Here is a 16,726-nt window from a genome sequence, read left to right as displayed (position 1 = left end):
TTTCAGTCTGACCAGTGTGGCCAGGCATAGATTGTATTGTTTTTTTGAATAATGACCAAACTCATATAATCCATCTTAAATGTATTTTGGTATGTGTATACATGTATGTATTTAGGTTAGACTATAAATACAAATTACATATATATAAAAATATGTTAAATACATCGTGCTATAAATGTATAATATTTTCTCTTCTCTATATATTATATATGACTAATGTACAATCCCTAAGAATGAGGTAATTAAGAAATATTCAATGAATGACAAAGGGAGATAGTAAGATAAGTTGAAATAGGTTATAAACAATATTAGAGTATGATCCTAGCTTTGGAGAATTACACATACACACACACACACACACATACACACACACGGAAACATACACAGCAAAAATTAGGATACATTACACTGTGTGGCCAGTGGTTATATCTGGGTGGTTGGAGTACTGACGATTTTGTTTTCTTCAGGTATTCTGTATTTTTCGCATTTTCTTCAATAAACATGTATTGTTTTTTAAATTCAGAGATAGAAATCCCACAACAAGTGTTGCTTTTAGGAAATGAAATAGAAACTCCAGTGTTTTCTCTGGCTGCAGGTCAGTAAGCTGCCTTGACTTCTTGGTTTTGCTGCTGAGACACCGCAGTCCCTCCACCGGCACGGCCAGGGCAAGTGCGGCAAGATGGCGGCACGCGTAGGGTTGCTTCCGGCGGTGCAGCCTTGTCCAGTGGGGGAACAGCGGTCCGACTGCCATTAGTCTTTGTACCTAAAGACACAGAGGATAAGTGACCTGTGAAGCCACAGAGTTGTGCTCTGAAGGGCCTGGCACTAGGCCGATGTTCTGTTATCACCATGTTGAAAGTCTTACTCATTTTTGAACAGAGCCCTGAAGGTTCATTTTTCACTGGTCCCTGCAGATTCTGTAGCTGGTCTTTCCTGAAACTCTGACCTCTCAGAAGCAGAGTCAAAGATTATAAAAGAAAAACAAAAAGAGTAAAAGAACAGCCTAACATCCTGCCTCATGTGTCTGTTCTGCAAGAACACCATCCAGGTGTGTGTACTGGGAGCACCCTATTTCCTCCATAGTATTCACACTATTTCTCTTTATTAAAAACACAAAGCAAACAACCTCAACAATGTTGGAGGCTGGTGGTGGCTTTCACTCAGCTCACAGATTAATTTTTTTATCCTCTTTCAGTTATGTGGTTGCTCTGGAGTGTGGCTGGGCAGGAGGATGTTCCTGGCTAAGCACCACCCTAATGGGGACCGTGGTGACACGCGTGTGGCCCTTCTCTCAAAGATTTTGGAGTGACCCTGTGTCGTCAGCCACTGAGAAAGGTTGCTCTTCACTTTCCAGGCCTTGCCCTTCAGATTTTTGCCCTTAGCCAGTGCTCCCACTCTCCTGTTCTCTTTGCTTAAAGAATGATTTTATTCCAAAAAAATGCTATCAATAAAATTCACCTGCTTTGTTGGGTTGATTCACTCTTTAAAAGAAAAAAAATAAAGTTTGCATTTCATTTTGAATACTTTTAAGGAAACTGAACATTTAAAATGGATGACAAACAACAGGCTCATTATTGACTCCGTGTTTTGCAAGAAAGAGGAGAAAACCAATAGTGAAGTCACCTCCATGCTTGCTGCTATTTTTGGTTTGCAAAATATTTAAAACTGCATTTAAAATATTTATATTGAATAAAACACAAGCCTGCAGTGTGCACCATATTGCACTTGCTGCATTCTGCTCCTGGGCGGAGGCTCTCTCTTAGCTGGCGAGGCTGCTGGGGTCTGTGGTCACCTCCCGCCCGGCTGCCCTACATTCTCGGCTGAGCCCCCAGCTTGGGCTTGTCATCTCCGTGTGGGCTCACCAGCTCCGGAGTGCTGGCCCCCGTCACCACATGCACTGATTAGTCTTGGTCTCATTCGACCCTGTCCCAGAAACGGGGCTTCTCTTATTACAAAGTATCATCCCACCTCAGCTGTTGAAACCTGGTCATTTCCCACCTGCTTCGATGAATTCTCAGTGACTTGTGTATTTGACGAACTGCTCACTTCATAAATTCACCCTTCCCCACTTATCAGCACTGGGTCACCACTCAAGTGTGACCCGTTCAGGCTTCACGGCAGCAGCAGAAGGAGGCCTCTTTGAAAGCCTCTGTTCACATTAAGATTCCTGAATAATGATTTTAAGTCTGTCTGAAACCTTCAAAAGGCATAACTAACAGAGGATAAAAATTGGGTCCACAGCCTGAGCTAAAGGACAAGCACCCACGTGTTGTGCTCCCCCGTGCCAGAGAGCCAGCCAGGGCAGAGAAAATGCAGTATTATGTTTTTCCTAAAATTAAAGTAGAAGTCTGGTTCACCTTCTCACCCTCTCTTGGGGATTTGTTTGTTTGTTTTCCCTTTGTGAAATCACTGCCTGGGTTCTTTTTCCCCTCAAGGATTTTCAACACCACTAATTGCTGAAAATACCAAAATGCCAGGGGTTCCAGAGCATTTCTGGCATTTTAGGGCCGGCTCAAGACTAGGAAATACTTCAACTTTGGAAAGGGAACCTGATCTCTCGAGGTTTCCAGCCCAGATAGTTTGAGTATCCCAGCCCTCAGCAGCCTTGCTGAGGACAAAGCTGCCATCCTCCCTTTGTGTCCTGGCTGAGAAAGAATCTTCTCTCAGGGCAGGTTCAGACCGATTGGCATCGACTCTTGTCTAGATTCTGTAGAGCAGCACTTGTAGTCTGTGTGGTCTGTGGTATTCGATTATATGTGTGTGTGTGTGTGTGTGTGTGTGTGCATGTGCATGCTTATAGGTGGGTGTCTGAGCGTATGTGTGTGTGTGCGCTGAGTGTAGACCGTTTGGGAATCTTCCAAATAAGAAACTCACTGGGTTTACACTTAGACCATAGTGGGGAATTCAAAAGGTGAACAGTTAGTAACACAACTCCGGGCTTCTACTGACTGACAGCCCCAGATATCAGTGGTTTGAGAACTCCTTTCCTGACTCTCCAGTGTCTTTTTCCAGCTCCTTCTAGAGAGAACCAGAAAGGCTCAGGCTCACTCTTTGGGTGAAATGTGCCGGGCCCAGGAAAAAGTCCTGACATCTCTCCTCAGAGCAAGCCCTTACCAGGGTCCAACCCCAGGAAGCCCAGGGCTCATAAGCTCCCAACCTGCCTGTAGGTTTCCCCTGGCTCTGTGCACTCACCTGCAGGGGATAAAGGTACCCACTCCTTAATAAGATGTACAGTTACCAGCTGGGATCAGTTTTTTGTTTCAGTCCAGATGTCATCTGCCTTCTGAGTCTGTCCATTTAAGGATTCCACACCAGCCCTTTGAGGACTTGACCTCCAGGCCTCATCAGGGTCCGCTATGAGATTATTTATTTATTTGAGAGAGTGTGTGAGTGCAGAGGGGGATGGTAGGGGCAGAGGGAGAGAGAGAATCTTCAGCAGGCTCCATGCTCAGCGCAGAGCCCAACACGGGGCTTGATCTTAGAACACTGAGATTATGACCTGAGCTGAAATCAAGAGTGTGATGCTTAACTGACTGAGCCACCCAGGTGCTCCCACTATGGAATTTTAGCTCAGAGTCACCTCACTGGTTCCTCCTGCCTTGGACAAGCCCCTTGGACTCTGAACCCCACCGTAGTCCTGCCCAGAGCACACTGTCTTAGGACTAGCCACCTCATCATCACCTGCCATCAGCGGGGAAGTATACTTTGGAGTAGTAGCCACTCCCACTGGGTGTGATTCTTCTGGCTACTTCTGCTTCTGCTGCTCTTGAAAGCCCCTCTCTATTGGGGCCTGGAGATAAACCCCTGGGACACTCTCAGATACCACTCCTCAGGGCCCACCGTGCCGGAGGTCGTCTGGACAGCTCTACTGAGGAGCTGAGTTGGCAAACCTGCCCAAATAATTCTCTGCACTCTTGGCCTCTCCCAGGTCTCACATGGTGGCTCTTTCATTTCCACACACCGAGAGAGCTAACGCTCGAGTCCTGCTGTAAGGGCTCAGCTCAGTGTGATGGACACAATAGTCCCAAACCTTAAATTTGGTATAGTGTGTACCCAGCCCACCTCGAATAAGATAAGGGGCCTTGCCCCTAAGATTCTCCTTAATAAGAGAGCTGCTACAGAATTATTGCTTCTTCCTTGCTAGGCTGCATTTCTGCATTCAGCCTCCCTGCTACCCTAGCTGGGGTCTATACGCAAGCAACCTCGGGAGCCTGTGGGCCTGAGCTCTCCCACTCTTCTCCAGAGGATGGCCAGGCTCAGACACATACTCCAGGGTTGATAGTGGAGATTATCAAATGTTCGGGCAATCAGACTCACCTCTGGTTATAATTACATATTACTTTAGTTCATTTCAAGAGATATCAATATGATAGCTTTGGACTGGGGCAGGGCATCTGATAATTAGCAAGCCACTTTTCCGTGGTGGTTCTGAGGCAGCTCACAGACATCCTTTTGAGAAATGATGCTTCACGGTCTTTGGATGACATCCTTATTTTTTAAAAGTAAATACCAGTTAGTAGAATTAAATATCAAAATAATAAGTAGTGATTGTATTGTGAGTTTCTGAGTTAACTGAAATTTTTTGAGAAATCTGAAACTTTTCTTTTGGCTGGATGATCTGCTCTCTTCTCTGTGCTCAGATCTCTGAGTCATGGGAGCCTAGAGAGCAGGAGACCAAAAAGGTATTAAATGGTTAAAACCTAACTATACAATGAATTTAATTGCTGTTCTCTTATCATACAAAAATAATACAGAATCCTTTTTTCTGGTATGTTTGGGGTGATCTCTCTGGGGTATACGAAACAGGCACTTGGGGAGTCCCCAAAGAAATGCTATCAAAGTGATGGACAGTTCTATCTTCCAGAGTCACCAAAACTACAGGGAAGAACCAATGAGCAGAGACATGCCATTGGGATTAAGACACTGTGGCAATACCGTGATGAGTATTGGCAAGGATGTGGAGAAGTCAGAACCCTCCTATGTCCCTGCTGGGAATATAAAATTGCAAAGGTACTATGGCAAAAGGGTTTGACAGGTCCTTGAAATGTTAATCACAGAGTTAATCATATAATGTGGCAATTCTGCTTCTAGTTTTCTATCCAAGATAAATGAAGAGATATGCTTGCAGAAAGCCTTGTATGTGAATGTTCATAGCAGCGTTATTATAATGGCCCCAAAGTGGAAACAACCCAAATGTACCTTAGGTGATGAAGGGAGAGACAAAATGTGATACACTGTGGCATATTATTCAGCAACAAAAAGGGATGAAGTACTGATATGTGCCCCAATATGGATGAGCCATAAGAACATTGTGCTACTTACAGAAGCCAGTTACAGAAGACCATGTATTGAGTGGCAGCTCTGTTGAGACAGAGATCCATTGAGTAGATTAGTGATTGCTTGGGGCTGGAGAGTGCTAGTTAATGGGTATGAGGTTTCTTTTGGGAATGATGAAAATCTTCTAGCATTAGATTATGGTGATGGTTGCACAACTCTGAACATACTAAACACCATCGCACTTTAAATTGGTGCATTTTATGATGTGCAAATTAGATCCCAAAAAGCTGTTTTTTTTTTTTTTTTTTAAAGAAGACACTCTGGACAGAAAATATAGTCATTTCAATCATAAGCCCATAATAAAAAATCACAAGGGCAGACGTTCCAAATTGGAGCTATTGTTGTAGGTAGAGCTGTGTCACTTGGTCCAGGGTTTTATTTAATTAAAGATTCTGCCAAGCAATGCTATGTTCACAGCTGGTCTAGGAGAGTAAGTCATCTGGTGACAGGCTTCCTGAAGTAACAGGCTCAATGTCCTCAAGTGGTTGGACCTTTGCGCCCCAGAGGGTAAGCATCCACTGCAGCTCAAGCACACCCTTGAAAGGATTTCAGCAGTCCTGTGCTGAGCTCAGAGTGTTTCTCCTCTGACCTGTTAGCTAAATCTGGCCCAGGCAACAAGCCATGATCCAAAGACGATCTTTGTGAAAACTGTATTACTTGTATAAAAACCTTTCCATTTTGAAAAATTACACCAGGTGCACCTGCTTTTGTAACTTTATTTGGCCCATTTGGCTGGAAAATGGATGGAATTTTTCAACATGAACATTTTATAGCCTGAAAGATAAACTTTTTTTTTTGTTCTGCTTCAAATATTCCACTTGTTGCTAAGATTCTGCCAATGGAAATTGAGCTTTACCCTTAGAATTACTTACACTGTCTTCTGTAATTCACTCTGAGTATTGTCCTAACTTTAGAAATGGAAACTCGAATTTGGCAACTTCAAACTCGGGAGTTGTAACATCCTCTTTTTTTTTTGTTTGTTTGTTTGATCTTAGAAAATTTCCCTACTCCTCAGCAAAGAACTTGGATATGAGTCTGAATTCTACACCTCAGCCCTATCACTAAACTGTGCGTTCCATTGAGAAAATACTGATTAAAAGTTAAATAGTGCTGGACAGGACTTTAGATAACCCTCGGTTTACCCTTTCATTCTACAGATCAGGGCAGAGCTTCTTTGGAAGGTTGTGACCATGTCAGAAAGCTAATTATTTCAGGCCTCGTTGATTCATCTTTAAAATGGGATGTATATAGATCAATGGAACAGAATAGACAGCCCAGAAATGGACCCTCAACTCTACAGTCAACTAATCTTCAACAAAGCAGGAAAGAATGTCCAATGGAAAAAAGACAGTCTCTTCAACAAATGGCATTGGGAAAATTAGATAGCCACATGGTCCAGAATGAAACTGGGCCATTTCCTTACACCACACACAAAAATAGACTCAAAATGGATGAAAGACCTAAATGTGAGACAAGAATCCATCAAAATCCTAGAGGAGAACACAGGCAGCAACCTCTTCGACCTCAGCCGCAGCAACTTCTTCCTAGACACATAGCCAAAGATAAGGGAAGCAAGGGCAAAAATGAAGTATTGGGATTTCATCAAGATAAAAAGCTTTTGCACAGCAATGGAAACAGTCAACAAAACCAAAAGACAACCAACAGAATGGGAGAAGATATTTGCAAATGACATATCAGATCAAGGGCTAGTATCCAAAATCTATAAAGAACTTATCAAACTCAAGAACAAATAATCCAATCAAGAAATGGGTAGAAGACATGAACAGACATTTTTCCAAAGAAGACATCCAAATGGCCAACAGACACATGAAAAAGTGCTCAACATCGCTCGGCATCAGGGAAATCCAAATCAAAACCTCAATGAGATACCACCTCACACCCGTCAGAATGGCTAAAATTAACAAGTCAGGAAACAACGGATTTTGGTGAGGATCCAGAGGAAGGGGAACCCTCCTACACTGTTGGTGGGAATGCAAGCTGGTGCAGCCACTCTGGAAAACAATATGGAGGTTTCTCAAAAAGTTGAAAATAGAGCTACTCTACGACCCAGCAATTGTACTACTGGGTATTTACCCCAAAGATACAATGTAGTGATCCAAAGGGGTATGTGCACCCCAATGTTTATAGCAGTAATGTCCACAATAGCCAAACTATGGAAAAAGCCAAGATGTCCCATCAACAGATGAATGGATAAAGAAGATGTGGTATATATATACAATGGAATATTATGCAGCCATCATAAAAAATGAAATCTTGCCATTTACAATGACGTGGATAGAACTAGAGAGTATTATGCTAAGCAAAATAAGTCAGTCAGAGAAAGACAAGTATATGATCTCACTGATATGAAGAATTCTTAATCTCAGGAGACAAACTGAGGATTGCTGGAGTGGTGGGGGGTGGGAGGGATGGGGTGGCTGGGTGATAGATGTTGAGGAGGGTATGTGCTATGATGAGCGCTGTGAATTGTATAAGACTGATGAATCACAGACCTGTAACTTTGAAACAAATAATACATTATATGTTAAAAAAAGAAGAAGAAGATAGTAGGAAGGGAAAAATGAAGGGGGGGATATCAGAGGGGGAGATGAACCATGAAAGACTATGGACTCTGAGAAACACACTGAGGGTTTTAGAGGGGAGAGGGGTGGGGGGATGGGTTAGCCCGGCCGGTGATGGGTGTTACGGAGGGCATGTATTGAATGGAGCACTGGGTGTTATACGCACACAATGTATCATGGAACACTACATCAAAAACTAATGATGTAACGTATGGTGACTAACATAATAAAATAAAATTTTAAAAAATGGGATGTATAAGATTTTCCCTTCATTATTACTGTTGCTTCATTCATAGAATTACAAGGATAGAGTAAGGTCATCTATATGGATGTGTTTTGAAAAAAAATCTTTAGAAGAGCTAAGTAAATAGTATTTTTAATAAACACGTGCAAACTCAGTTTTAGTCTGAGAAGATTTTTATCTCTACTGAGAAAGTTTAAGACCCTCGGTGGGGTCACAAGGCTAGAATGGGACTTATTATTCTCATCTGATGAACAACCTCTGATGAGAATAGAAGAGTTAATTCAGTGTCTCATATCTGGGAGGGAAACTATATTTAATAAACTGTGTTTCCACATGTCTTTTAATATTCATCAGCTTTATAATTTTTCACTGAGATTAGTTTGTAGAAATTGGAGCAATGAGAAAAGCTTTGACGTGATTGCCTATATAAGAAGGCTTGAGGTGAAACTGTTCCCACCATGTCACTAGGGTAAGAGTTGTCTTGGAGCAACCACAGGAAAGGGTTTGAGACAAGGCAAAGAGTTGGTTCCAGAAAATGATATTGGAAAATTTAAAAAAGGGGGTGCCTGGGTGGCTCAGTCGTTTAAGCATCTGCCTTCGGCTCACGTCATGATCACAGGGACCTGGGATCAAGCCCTGCATCGGGCTCCCTGCTTGGCATGGAGTCTGCTTCTCCCTCTCCTTTTACTGCTGCCCCTGCTTGTGCTCTCTCGCTCTCTCTGTCAAATAAATAAATAAAATCTTAAAAAAAGAAAAGAAAATTTAAAATAGGTGTAAACTGTTGATCTGGATATTGGAAGATGGGGCAATTTAGATGTTCGTGGTTTTAATTTGAATTGAAGGTATGTTTCTGAGGACTGTGTTATGTTATGAAAGCAATGACAGATTTCCAAGCCAGCACAATCATGTAAATTGTGTTAAACGTACCCATAACTAAGTGGGGTGATACGTTTTAGGAGAGAAATCAGGCTGAGGAACTATAGAAATACAGTAAGAAACTCCTCTGGAAAACACATGGAAAAAATTCAAATGAAGCTAAGACTTCACAGGAATATGCATACTTCTTAATACATTCTTAAAAAAAAATAGTGAGATGCTTTGTCATGCTCAATGAAGCTAGTTCTTCTTAGAGAATCAAAGAAGAATGAATTGCAACTTTTCTTCCAGCTAAGAGAGAGAAATTTGTCTTGGTAGGTTTTCTGCAAATTTGAGTGAGGTTCAGAATTAGATGGTTATCTCTACACTGAAGCCCACAACTGAAGATGTTTTCTGTACAGTTCAAGTGGAGAAAAAATTTGGAGGTGACAGCCCAACCCATGCTTCCTATCTCTGAGAACCTCTCCTGCCACCATCACAAGGACGGGACATTATGGCATATCTTTATTGTGTAAACTCTCCCTCATTGTCTAAGCTGATTGGTTGAGTGGGGGACACCCGGCCCAGGCTGAACCACGCAAATCTTCTTTTCCCAGAACACAGGATTAGGATTCTAAGATGCTGGCCAGATTCAGCTAAACTTTTGAGCCAGACTCCGATGTGAAATTGGGTGTCAGGCAGAAGCGTCAAAGTCTAGTCTGCAGAAAGGGAAAAAGAGAATGCTGCACATATGCCGACAAAGGCAGAAACAAGAGACCATGTGGCCGCAGAGAGGTGGAGGAACTGACTTTGGGTCTGATAGCTCTACAGTTTCTGGTATGATTTCTTCTAATGCTATACATTTCTCCGTTATTATAAAATATCCTTCTGTATCCTGAAAATAATTTATCTTGGGTATTTTGTTTTAGAAAGCCTTAAACTATAACACATTTTTAAAATATCATATGAATATCATTCACATTATTACATACAAATGCCCCTTTAGCCAGAGGAGACAGAATTCTTAAATTCCAGCATAGTAGGGGCTCACTAAATACTTGTTGTTGCATGAATGAATCTTTCTTTGACAGGTATTTACTGAGCCCTATTCTAGTATCGAGATAAGTCACATATTAATCCTCTGTTTCCAAAATTAATGATTAATGCTCTTGGAAGATTGTACCTTTCATCAAAAATATAAATGAAACATTTTTATGGATTTGCTAGAACACATGGCCTACATATGCCATGCAGTTATATTTGTATTATTTCCATATAAGAAATTTATTGTCTCATAATAGCAATTAGGAGAGGAAAAATGATGTTGGGCCTTTGAAGATGTAGTTTATAGAAAGAACCAGCAGTTGAATTTTATACGTGGGAAACATTTCATTTAGAATGTATTCACTCCCAATACTGAGATGCTCTGTAGATACCTGAATGTAAGGTTAAAAATATTTTCCTTCATTTTAGAGTTAGACCTGGAATCAAATCCTGTCCAGTGACTGGAGAGAGAAATATAGTGCTTGTCTAAATTGCATGACATTGTTTCCAGAATTACCTTAAAATTGTTTGTGATCATCATCTCAGTTGCCAGGAGGAGAAAAAGTTGATCTCTACTCGATCCCTTTGCATTAATGAGCGACCCCACCTGAGGTTGATTTACAGGGGTTCTTAGGGACAGAGGTGGGGTTCATTAACCTCAGCTGGCCTTCAGACTGATAGAAACCAGTCATTTGATGGGATAAATGGTGGCTTCTGGTTATTACCTCATTAGCTACCCAGCCTTTTGGCCTAGAAACTTTATGAAAATTAATATGGCAAGATATTTCCTGAAATATTCAACTGTAGCTGCCTATTTTAAGCCCCATATTGACAATAGAATAATTATTATTCTATGATTTTGAAAGGATAGGTGCTATATTTTCTAAGGCTGTATGCCATTTCAGGGTTTTCTTATGCCTAAATTTATGTAAGAAATTGCGATTTTTAAAATTTTTTTATTGTTATGTTAATCACCATACATTACATCATTAGTTCTTGATAATGAGAAATTGTGATTTTTATTAGCAATATTATTTCTGTTAAATATATTTAAATAATCAAAATAATGAGAGAGTAATTTAAAGATGTGAAGGAAAACCACAAAGACAGTTGTTTTTTTTTTTTCCTAACATGCAGAGTCAAATTCTCATTTAGTTCAGAGTAATAGTTGGGTCTGTATTTACCACCAGTCATGGCAGCAAAGATGTTTATGGGAAAGCAAAGGGGATTTATTTTCCTCATCTTTCAAAAAGTCCAGAAGTAAGTGGTTTAGTGGCATTGGCTCAGTGGCTTACGGATACCAAGGCCAAGGTATTTGGGAAGATCTGGGAGGAAAAAGAGGTAAATGGTGCTAGCCTGTGAGGTCTGTCCTCCTTTAAACCCCACCCACAAGGCTCCTGCTCACACCTCATGGCCTAGAACTCTGTCTGGGAAGAGCTCACACCTCCCAACAAAATGAAGATTTGTGAAGAACAGGGGCAGTGACTAGCAAGTCTGCCCCACTCTCTCCTCAAAGTAAAGGTGAGAGGTAGTAGCCTAAACATCCCTAGAAATTAACACCTCGCTACTGATATATATCAGATGTATTGCCCTAAAAGTATCTAGAACTTGTTTGAATCTATTTCTGTTTTCAGGCAATCTACTTACTGCCACAGTCAAACTCAGAGGTGGTTGTTTCCAAGTTAGTATTTTTCAGGGGGAAAATAAGAACACAGTGGTCTGACAGTTATGAAACTTAACCATTTTGTGGTCCTTGCTCACTTCCTAAAGAACAACATGGGATCATTAATACCTGGAGAGACTTCCCTGTCTTCTCTGCTCCTCATCCTCCACACACATACCTGTGTTCAAACATTTCATAGAAATGAAATTCCAGGGGCGTCATGGGTGGCTGAGTCGCTAAACGTCTGCCTTTGAATCAGGTCATGATCTCAGGGTCCTGCCTGGGATTGAGTCTCGCAGGGAGCAGGGAGCCTGCTTCTCCCTCTCCCACTCTCCCTGCTTGTGTTCCCTCTCTCACTGTGTCTCTCTCTCTCTGTCAAATAAATAAATAAAATCTTAAAAAAAATGAAATTCCATCCCCCCACTATGAACCAGACTCTGTCCTTCTTAGAGGTTCAGGATATACAACAATTTGTGATTGAACTGAAGCAGGAATTTAAATCCTGTACTAATGCTGGACTGGATTAGTTTTCAGTGTTTCTCAAAGTTTGGTTCAGTGACCACCTGCATTAAAAAGGTAAGTTCCTAGACTCCTAGGACACATTTGAAACCGAATCTCTGAGGGAGAGCTGAGGAAAGGTGCTGGGGTGCTGCAGGCTCCAGGAGGGCAGGGGAGATCCGTTTTCCCTTCCCTGCTGCAGCGTCATGGCCTGGCATGGTGCCTGTCATGGGTCGGCACTCACAATTATGATGAAGTCATCCTTTGAACACAGTTCACTGTCTTTTCTCTTTAATGTATGCATTTGTCAGTGCATTCTACTGAGTGTCAGTTTCTGAGTGTTTCATATTTCAGACAATTCTGAACACTTCTTCAAAGCTGAATATTTCATATAAGAATGGGGTGACTTTCCCTTAAATGGAGTTTGTTTGTCATCAATGAAGTGGAAACTTTCTTTTGTCAAAGGGACAAAAAGTCCGTATGAATCTGAATGTGCAGTTTGCATGTGGGCCAGGGGTGTCTGTGTGTGCATGAGTGTGTTTTCTTCAGTACACACAGAGCTGCTGGGTGTTTGTGCACGGAGGACACATGTGTAAAGGTATTCCTAGTCACAATTTCCCAATTCCCGCATAGGATTCTAAACTTTTATTTCTCTGTGAAAGGCTGTAGACATAAAATTGAACAATTTGGGCAGAAAAAGAGACCTTTATTTTTTATAAAATCCTTGAAATTCATTATGTGTTCAGTGCTAGCAGAAACAAGAAATTACCCCCCCCAGTCCAGTGAACTTTAAAAGGCTTCAGAAAAATACAAATTGGCGTGAACTTCGCAAGTAATTATTAGAAACAAGTTTTAAGCAAACAGATAATTTAGGAAATTACTAAATTGATGAATGGCTTTTACAGAAATTAATTACAGAAATTGATTTCTGGAGAATTGACCTAGAATTCTTTCTGCATGTATCAATTAGAATCAAGTTGGAGAGCCTACAACAGAAAACACAAGTGACAGTGGCTTAAGATACTGGTTTATTTTTCTCTTTTGTAAAAGAAGTAGGTCTGCAATCCAGACTGCTATGGATGCTTATAAGATCATCAGTGTTGCAGGTTCCTTTTATTCTTCTTCTTAATCATCCTTAGGGCTTGCCTTTCCATCCTCAGGTTTGCTTCATGGTCTAAGATGGCTGCTAAGTCTCCAGCCATCTCTTCTAGCGTTTGGACAGGAAGAAGGAAAAAGGGAGAGGGGAGCAAAGGACAAAAGGACATATACCAGCTGCCCATTCTTCTTTTAAGGAGTCTCCCTTAAAGTCCCACCTGACAAGTGCCACTTATATCTCAGAAGTCACTCCTAATTACAAGGGCGGCTGAGAAATATAGTCTTTCGGCTGGTCACATTGTTTCCTGGAATAAAATTAGGGTTAGTTTGGCAAGAAAGGGATAATGGTGGACAGTCTTAGCTACACTACACCAAAATCCTGAATTGTTTCTGTACATCAGGGTCCAAATTTTAAGGAAGGAAGGAAAGCTCCTGCCATCCTTTGGGAACTTACAAAAAGGAGGAGTTCTTAGGTCACTGGCCTAAAAAAGGGACACTGACAACCCAGTAGGCAGCTATTAATCTAAAGTCACAGGGACCTTCCAACTTGGGGTGGATAGTGAAAAGCTGGCTCAGAGATCTCTCTGGCCTTTATGCTCATGTCTGCCTGAGCATCACCAGACTTAATGCAATCCCAAGTGATATGATAAAAGGTGACAGAAGAAAGGTCAGAAGAAAGGAGATTGCTATTATCCCCCAAACTTTCAGGGATGACCATGAAAAGATGTGTTTTTTCCCATCAGATTTGCTGAGGTGTAGACCAGATATGGAATTACTTGTTATGCAGTGTAAATGGTTATATTAAGCTACAGCATAAACTGTTGGATCCTTTAGGCTCTTGGTTGAGTTGGCCATGCTTTGGGACAAGGACGTGGGTTTCTCTGCATAAAGCCTCTACTGCTTCAGCACGGGACGTGCCATGAGTGGAAAGTGCTCGGTGCAAAGGATAAGCTTCCTGCTTGATGAGTCTTTCATCCAGAACAACACGATGCTACTGGCCCATCCTGGGTGAGGCATGGGATTTGTGTGACATCTCCTGTAGTGGTGTAGAGTTTCCACTCCAGTATCTGTATTCATATTCACTTTTGACATCGACTTGGGCTCTGCCATAGCTCTGAGCATTCTGAAAACAGGTAAACTGAATGTGTGATAGATACTCCACTGAAGACAATCCCCTGCTGTCTGTGGCATGTAGGGACTTTACAGAAGTAAGACACACCAAATAAATTGAAACCATTGACAATTGCCTAACTTCTTCCAAAAGTCTTTGGATTATACACACTCGACCAATTCTACTTCCTTCCTCTTGCTCCTTCCTTTTTCTTTCCACCTAGAGCCGTCTGTTATTCTTATCTTTGCTCCAAAGTCACCAAAAGTTTCTGGAGCACCCTAAACATGCTCTAGTCCAGGCCCAACTTTCCTTTGACGTATTGTGTTCTATGAGTCCTAAAAGATTTTTATCCTTTTTTGGTTTACCCAAAATTATGCTGAAAGTACCTATGTTTGGGGGTGGGAGGTAAATCCTTGGAAAGGTAGCTGGGGGAGAAAATACTGTGACAAGGGGGCCATGAGGAGGACAAACCAGGGGCCTCTAGGGCTAGAGTGGGGACAGTCAGGAGCCCGTGGGGCTGCAGTCAGCAATTCCACAGGGCAGGTCTGAGGACAGCCTTGTGTGACGGCCCCTGCACGTTGGCCATGGACCTGCCTCCCAAGGACCAGAAGCTGCTAGATACATCATCTCCCTCCCAAAAGAAACTTCAGGTATTGACATTGCTGTTGAAGGGCTTATAGTTATGTCAGGACTCGAATTCTGGGCGGAGAGTTTGGGGGTTGTTGTGGTGGAGACGGTGGAAAAGCCATTCAACCACTTCTTCCGAGGATGGAGGACAGCACTTGTGAAATAGAAGCATAACTTGAACCACATATCCACATATATAATTTTACTTTTTCTAGTGGCCACATGAAAAAATTAAAGACACAGATGAAATTCATTTTAATAATATATTTTATTGAATGCTATATAGTTGACCTTGAACAACATGGAGGTTAGGAACACTAACCTACCCCCCCCGCCTCCCCATACAGTCAAAAATCCATGTATAACTTTTGACTTCCCACAAAATTTAACTGCTAATAGCCTACTGCTGCCTGGAAGCCTTACCAGTAACAAAAACAGTTGATTCACACATGTCTTGTATGTTACATGTATGATATACTGTGTTCTTCCAATTAGGGAAGCTAGAGAAAAGAAAATGGTATTAAGGATATCATTAGGAAGAGAAAAAAGAATCATGAGGAAGGGAAAATATGTTTACAGTCCTGTACTGTACTTACCAAAACAAATCTGCATGTAAGTGCCCCACAGAGTTCAAACCTGTGTTGTTCAAACCTGTGTCAACTGTACATCCCAAATATCATAATTTTAAAATGTAATCAAATATAAAAATGTTAATTCTTGGCGATCTTTTTTTTTTTCCTCTTTGTACAAAAGTCTTCAAAATCTGGTGTGTATTTTGTACTTACGGTACATTGCAATTCAGACCAGCTACATTTCAGGTGCTCCGTAGCGACATGTGCTAATGGCTGTGATATTGATCAGCCCACTTCTAGGAAGATTCGTTGCTTCAGTATATCAGAGCTACTTTCATCTGTCTTCCCCATGTCCCCCCTCTCTCTCAGATCATTCTGAAATCTCTCCTTTCTTTCTACTTGCCCCCCCTTTCCCCAATTTCTTTTCCAATATTCTCCTCTCTTTCTCTCTCTCTCCTTTTCTTTCGTATAGCAATGGCCTTATAAGTCACTTCTGGAATCATGAGAAATGACAAGAGAGGCAGGACCAGAAAGAAAGGGACAAAGAGAGCTTAATTTTATGGTATGGTAGAAGGAATCTGGGACAAATGTTATGCAGTTCTAGCTCAAACCATGCCACATCAAGCTCCAGGAAATAATATTTGTAGGTGAATTGTGTATGCATAGGAGTTTATTAAATTAATTTCATTCATAGTGAAAAAGAAATACTAATTCTCCTCTATGACTTAATTACTTGATGCCCATGTATTGTTACATTTTCCAATAGTAACCATATGGAATCTTTCAGTTGCATAGAATCTATTTAATTACTCGACCTCTATGAATTAGCGTCTATGCCCATGCAGAACATGTAGGAAACATTTTAGATGCTACATTTCTCTTTGTTACTTGAAGCCTCCCAGCTCATATCCATATTTCTTAGCAAACAGGAAGAAGACATACCCTTTTCCTTCTTCCTCTTTGATATTCAAAGACAGTTGAGCAGAACATAGGGGGTCGTGTAATGTGGTGGTTGGCTCTGAACTGTGAGATGTAGGTTTTTCTGGGGCTGAAAGCTCTTTTTAAAGTCTTGAATGTATAGGAAGTCTAGCTTGGGCT

The sequence above is a fragment of the Callorhinus ursinus genome, unplaced genomic scaffold, assembly GCF_003265705.2.
Source record: "Callorhinus ursinus isolate GAN/ISIS: 27379988/994484 unplaced genomic scaffold, GSC_fseal_2.0 scaffold3, whole genome shotgun sequence".
NCBI classification, from domain to species: Eukaryota; Metazoa; Chordata; class Mammalia; order Carnivora; family Otariidae; genus Callorhinus; species Callorhinus ursinus.
Note: the sequence above shows the minus strand (reverse complement) of the source record.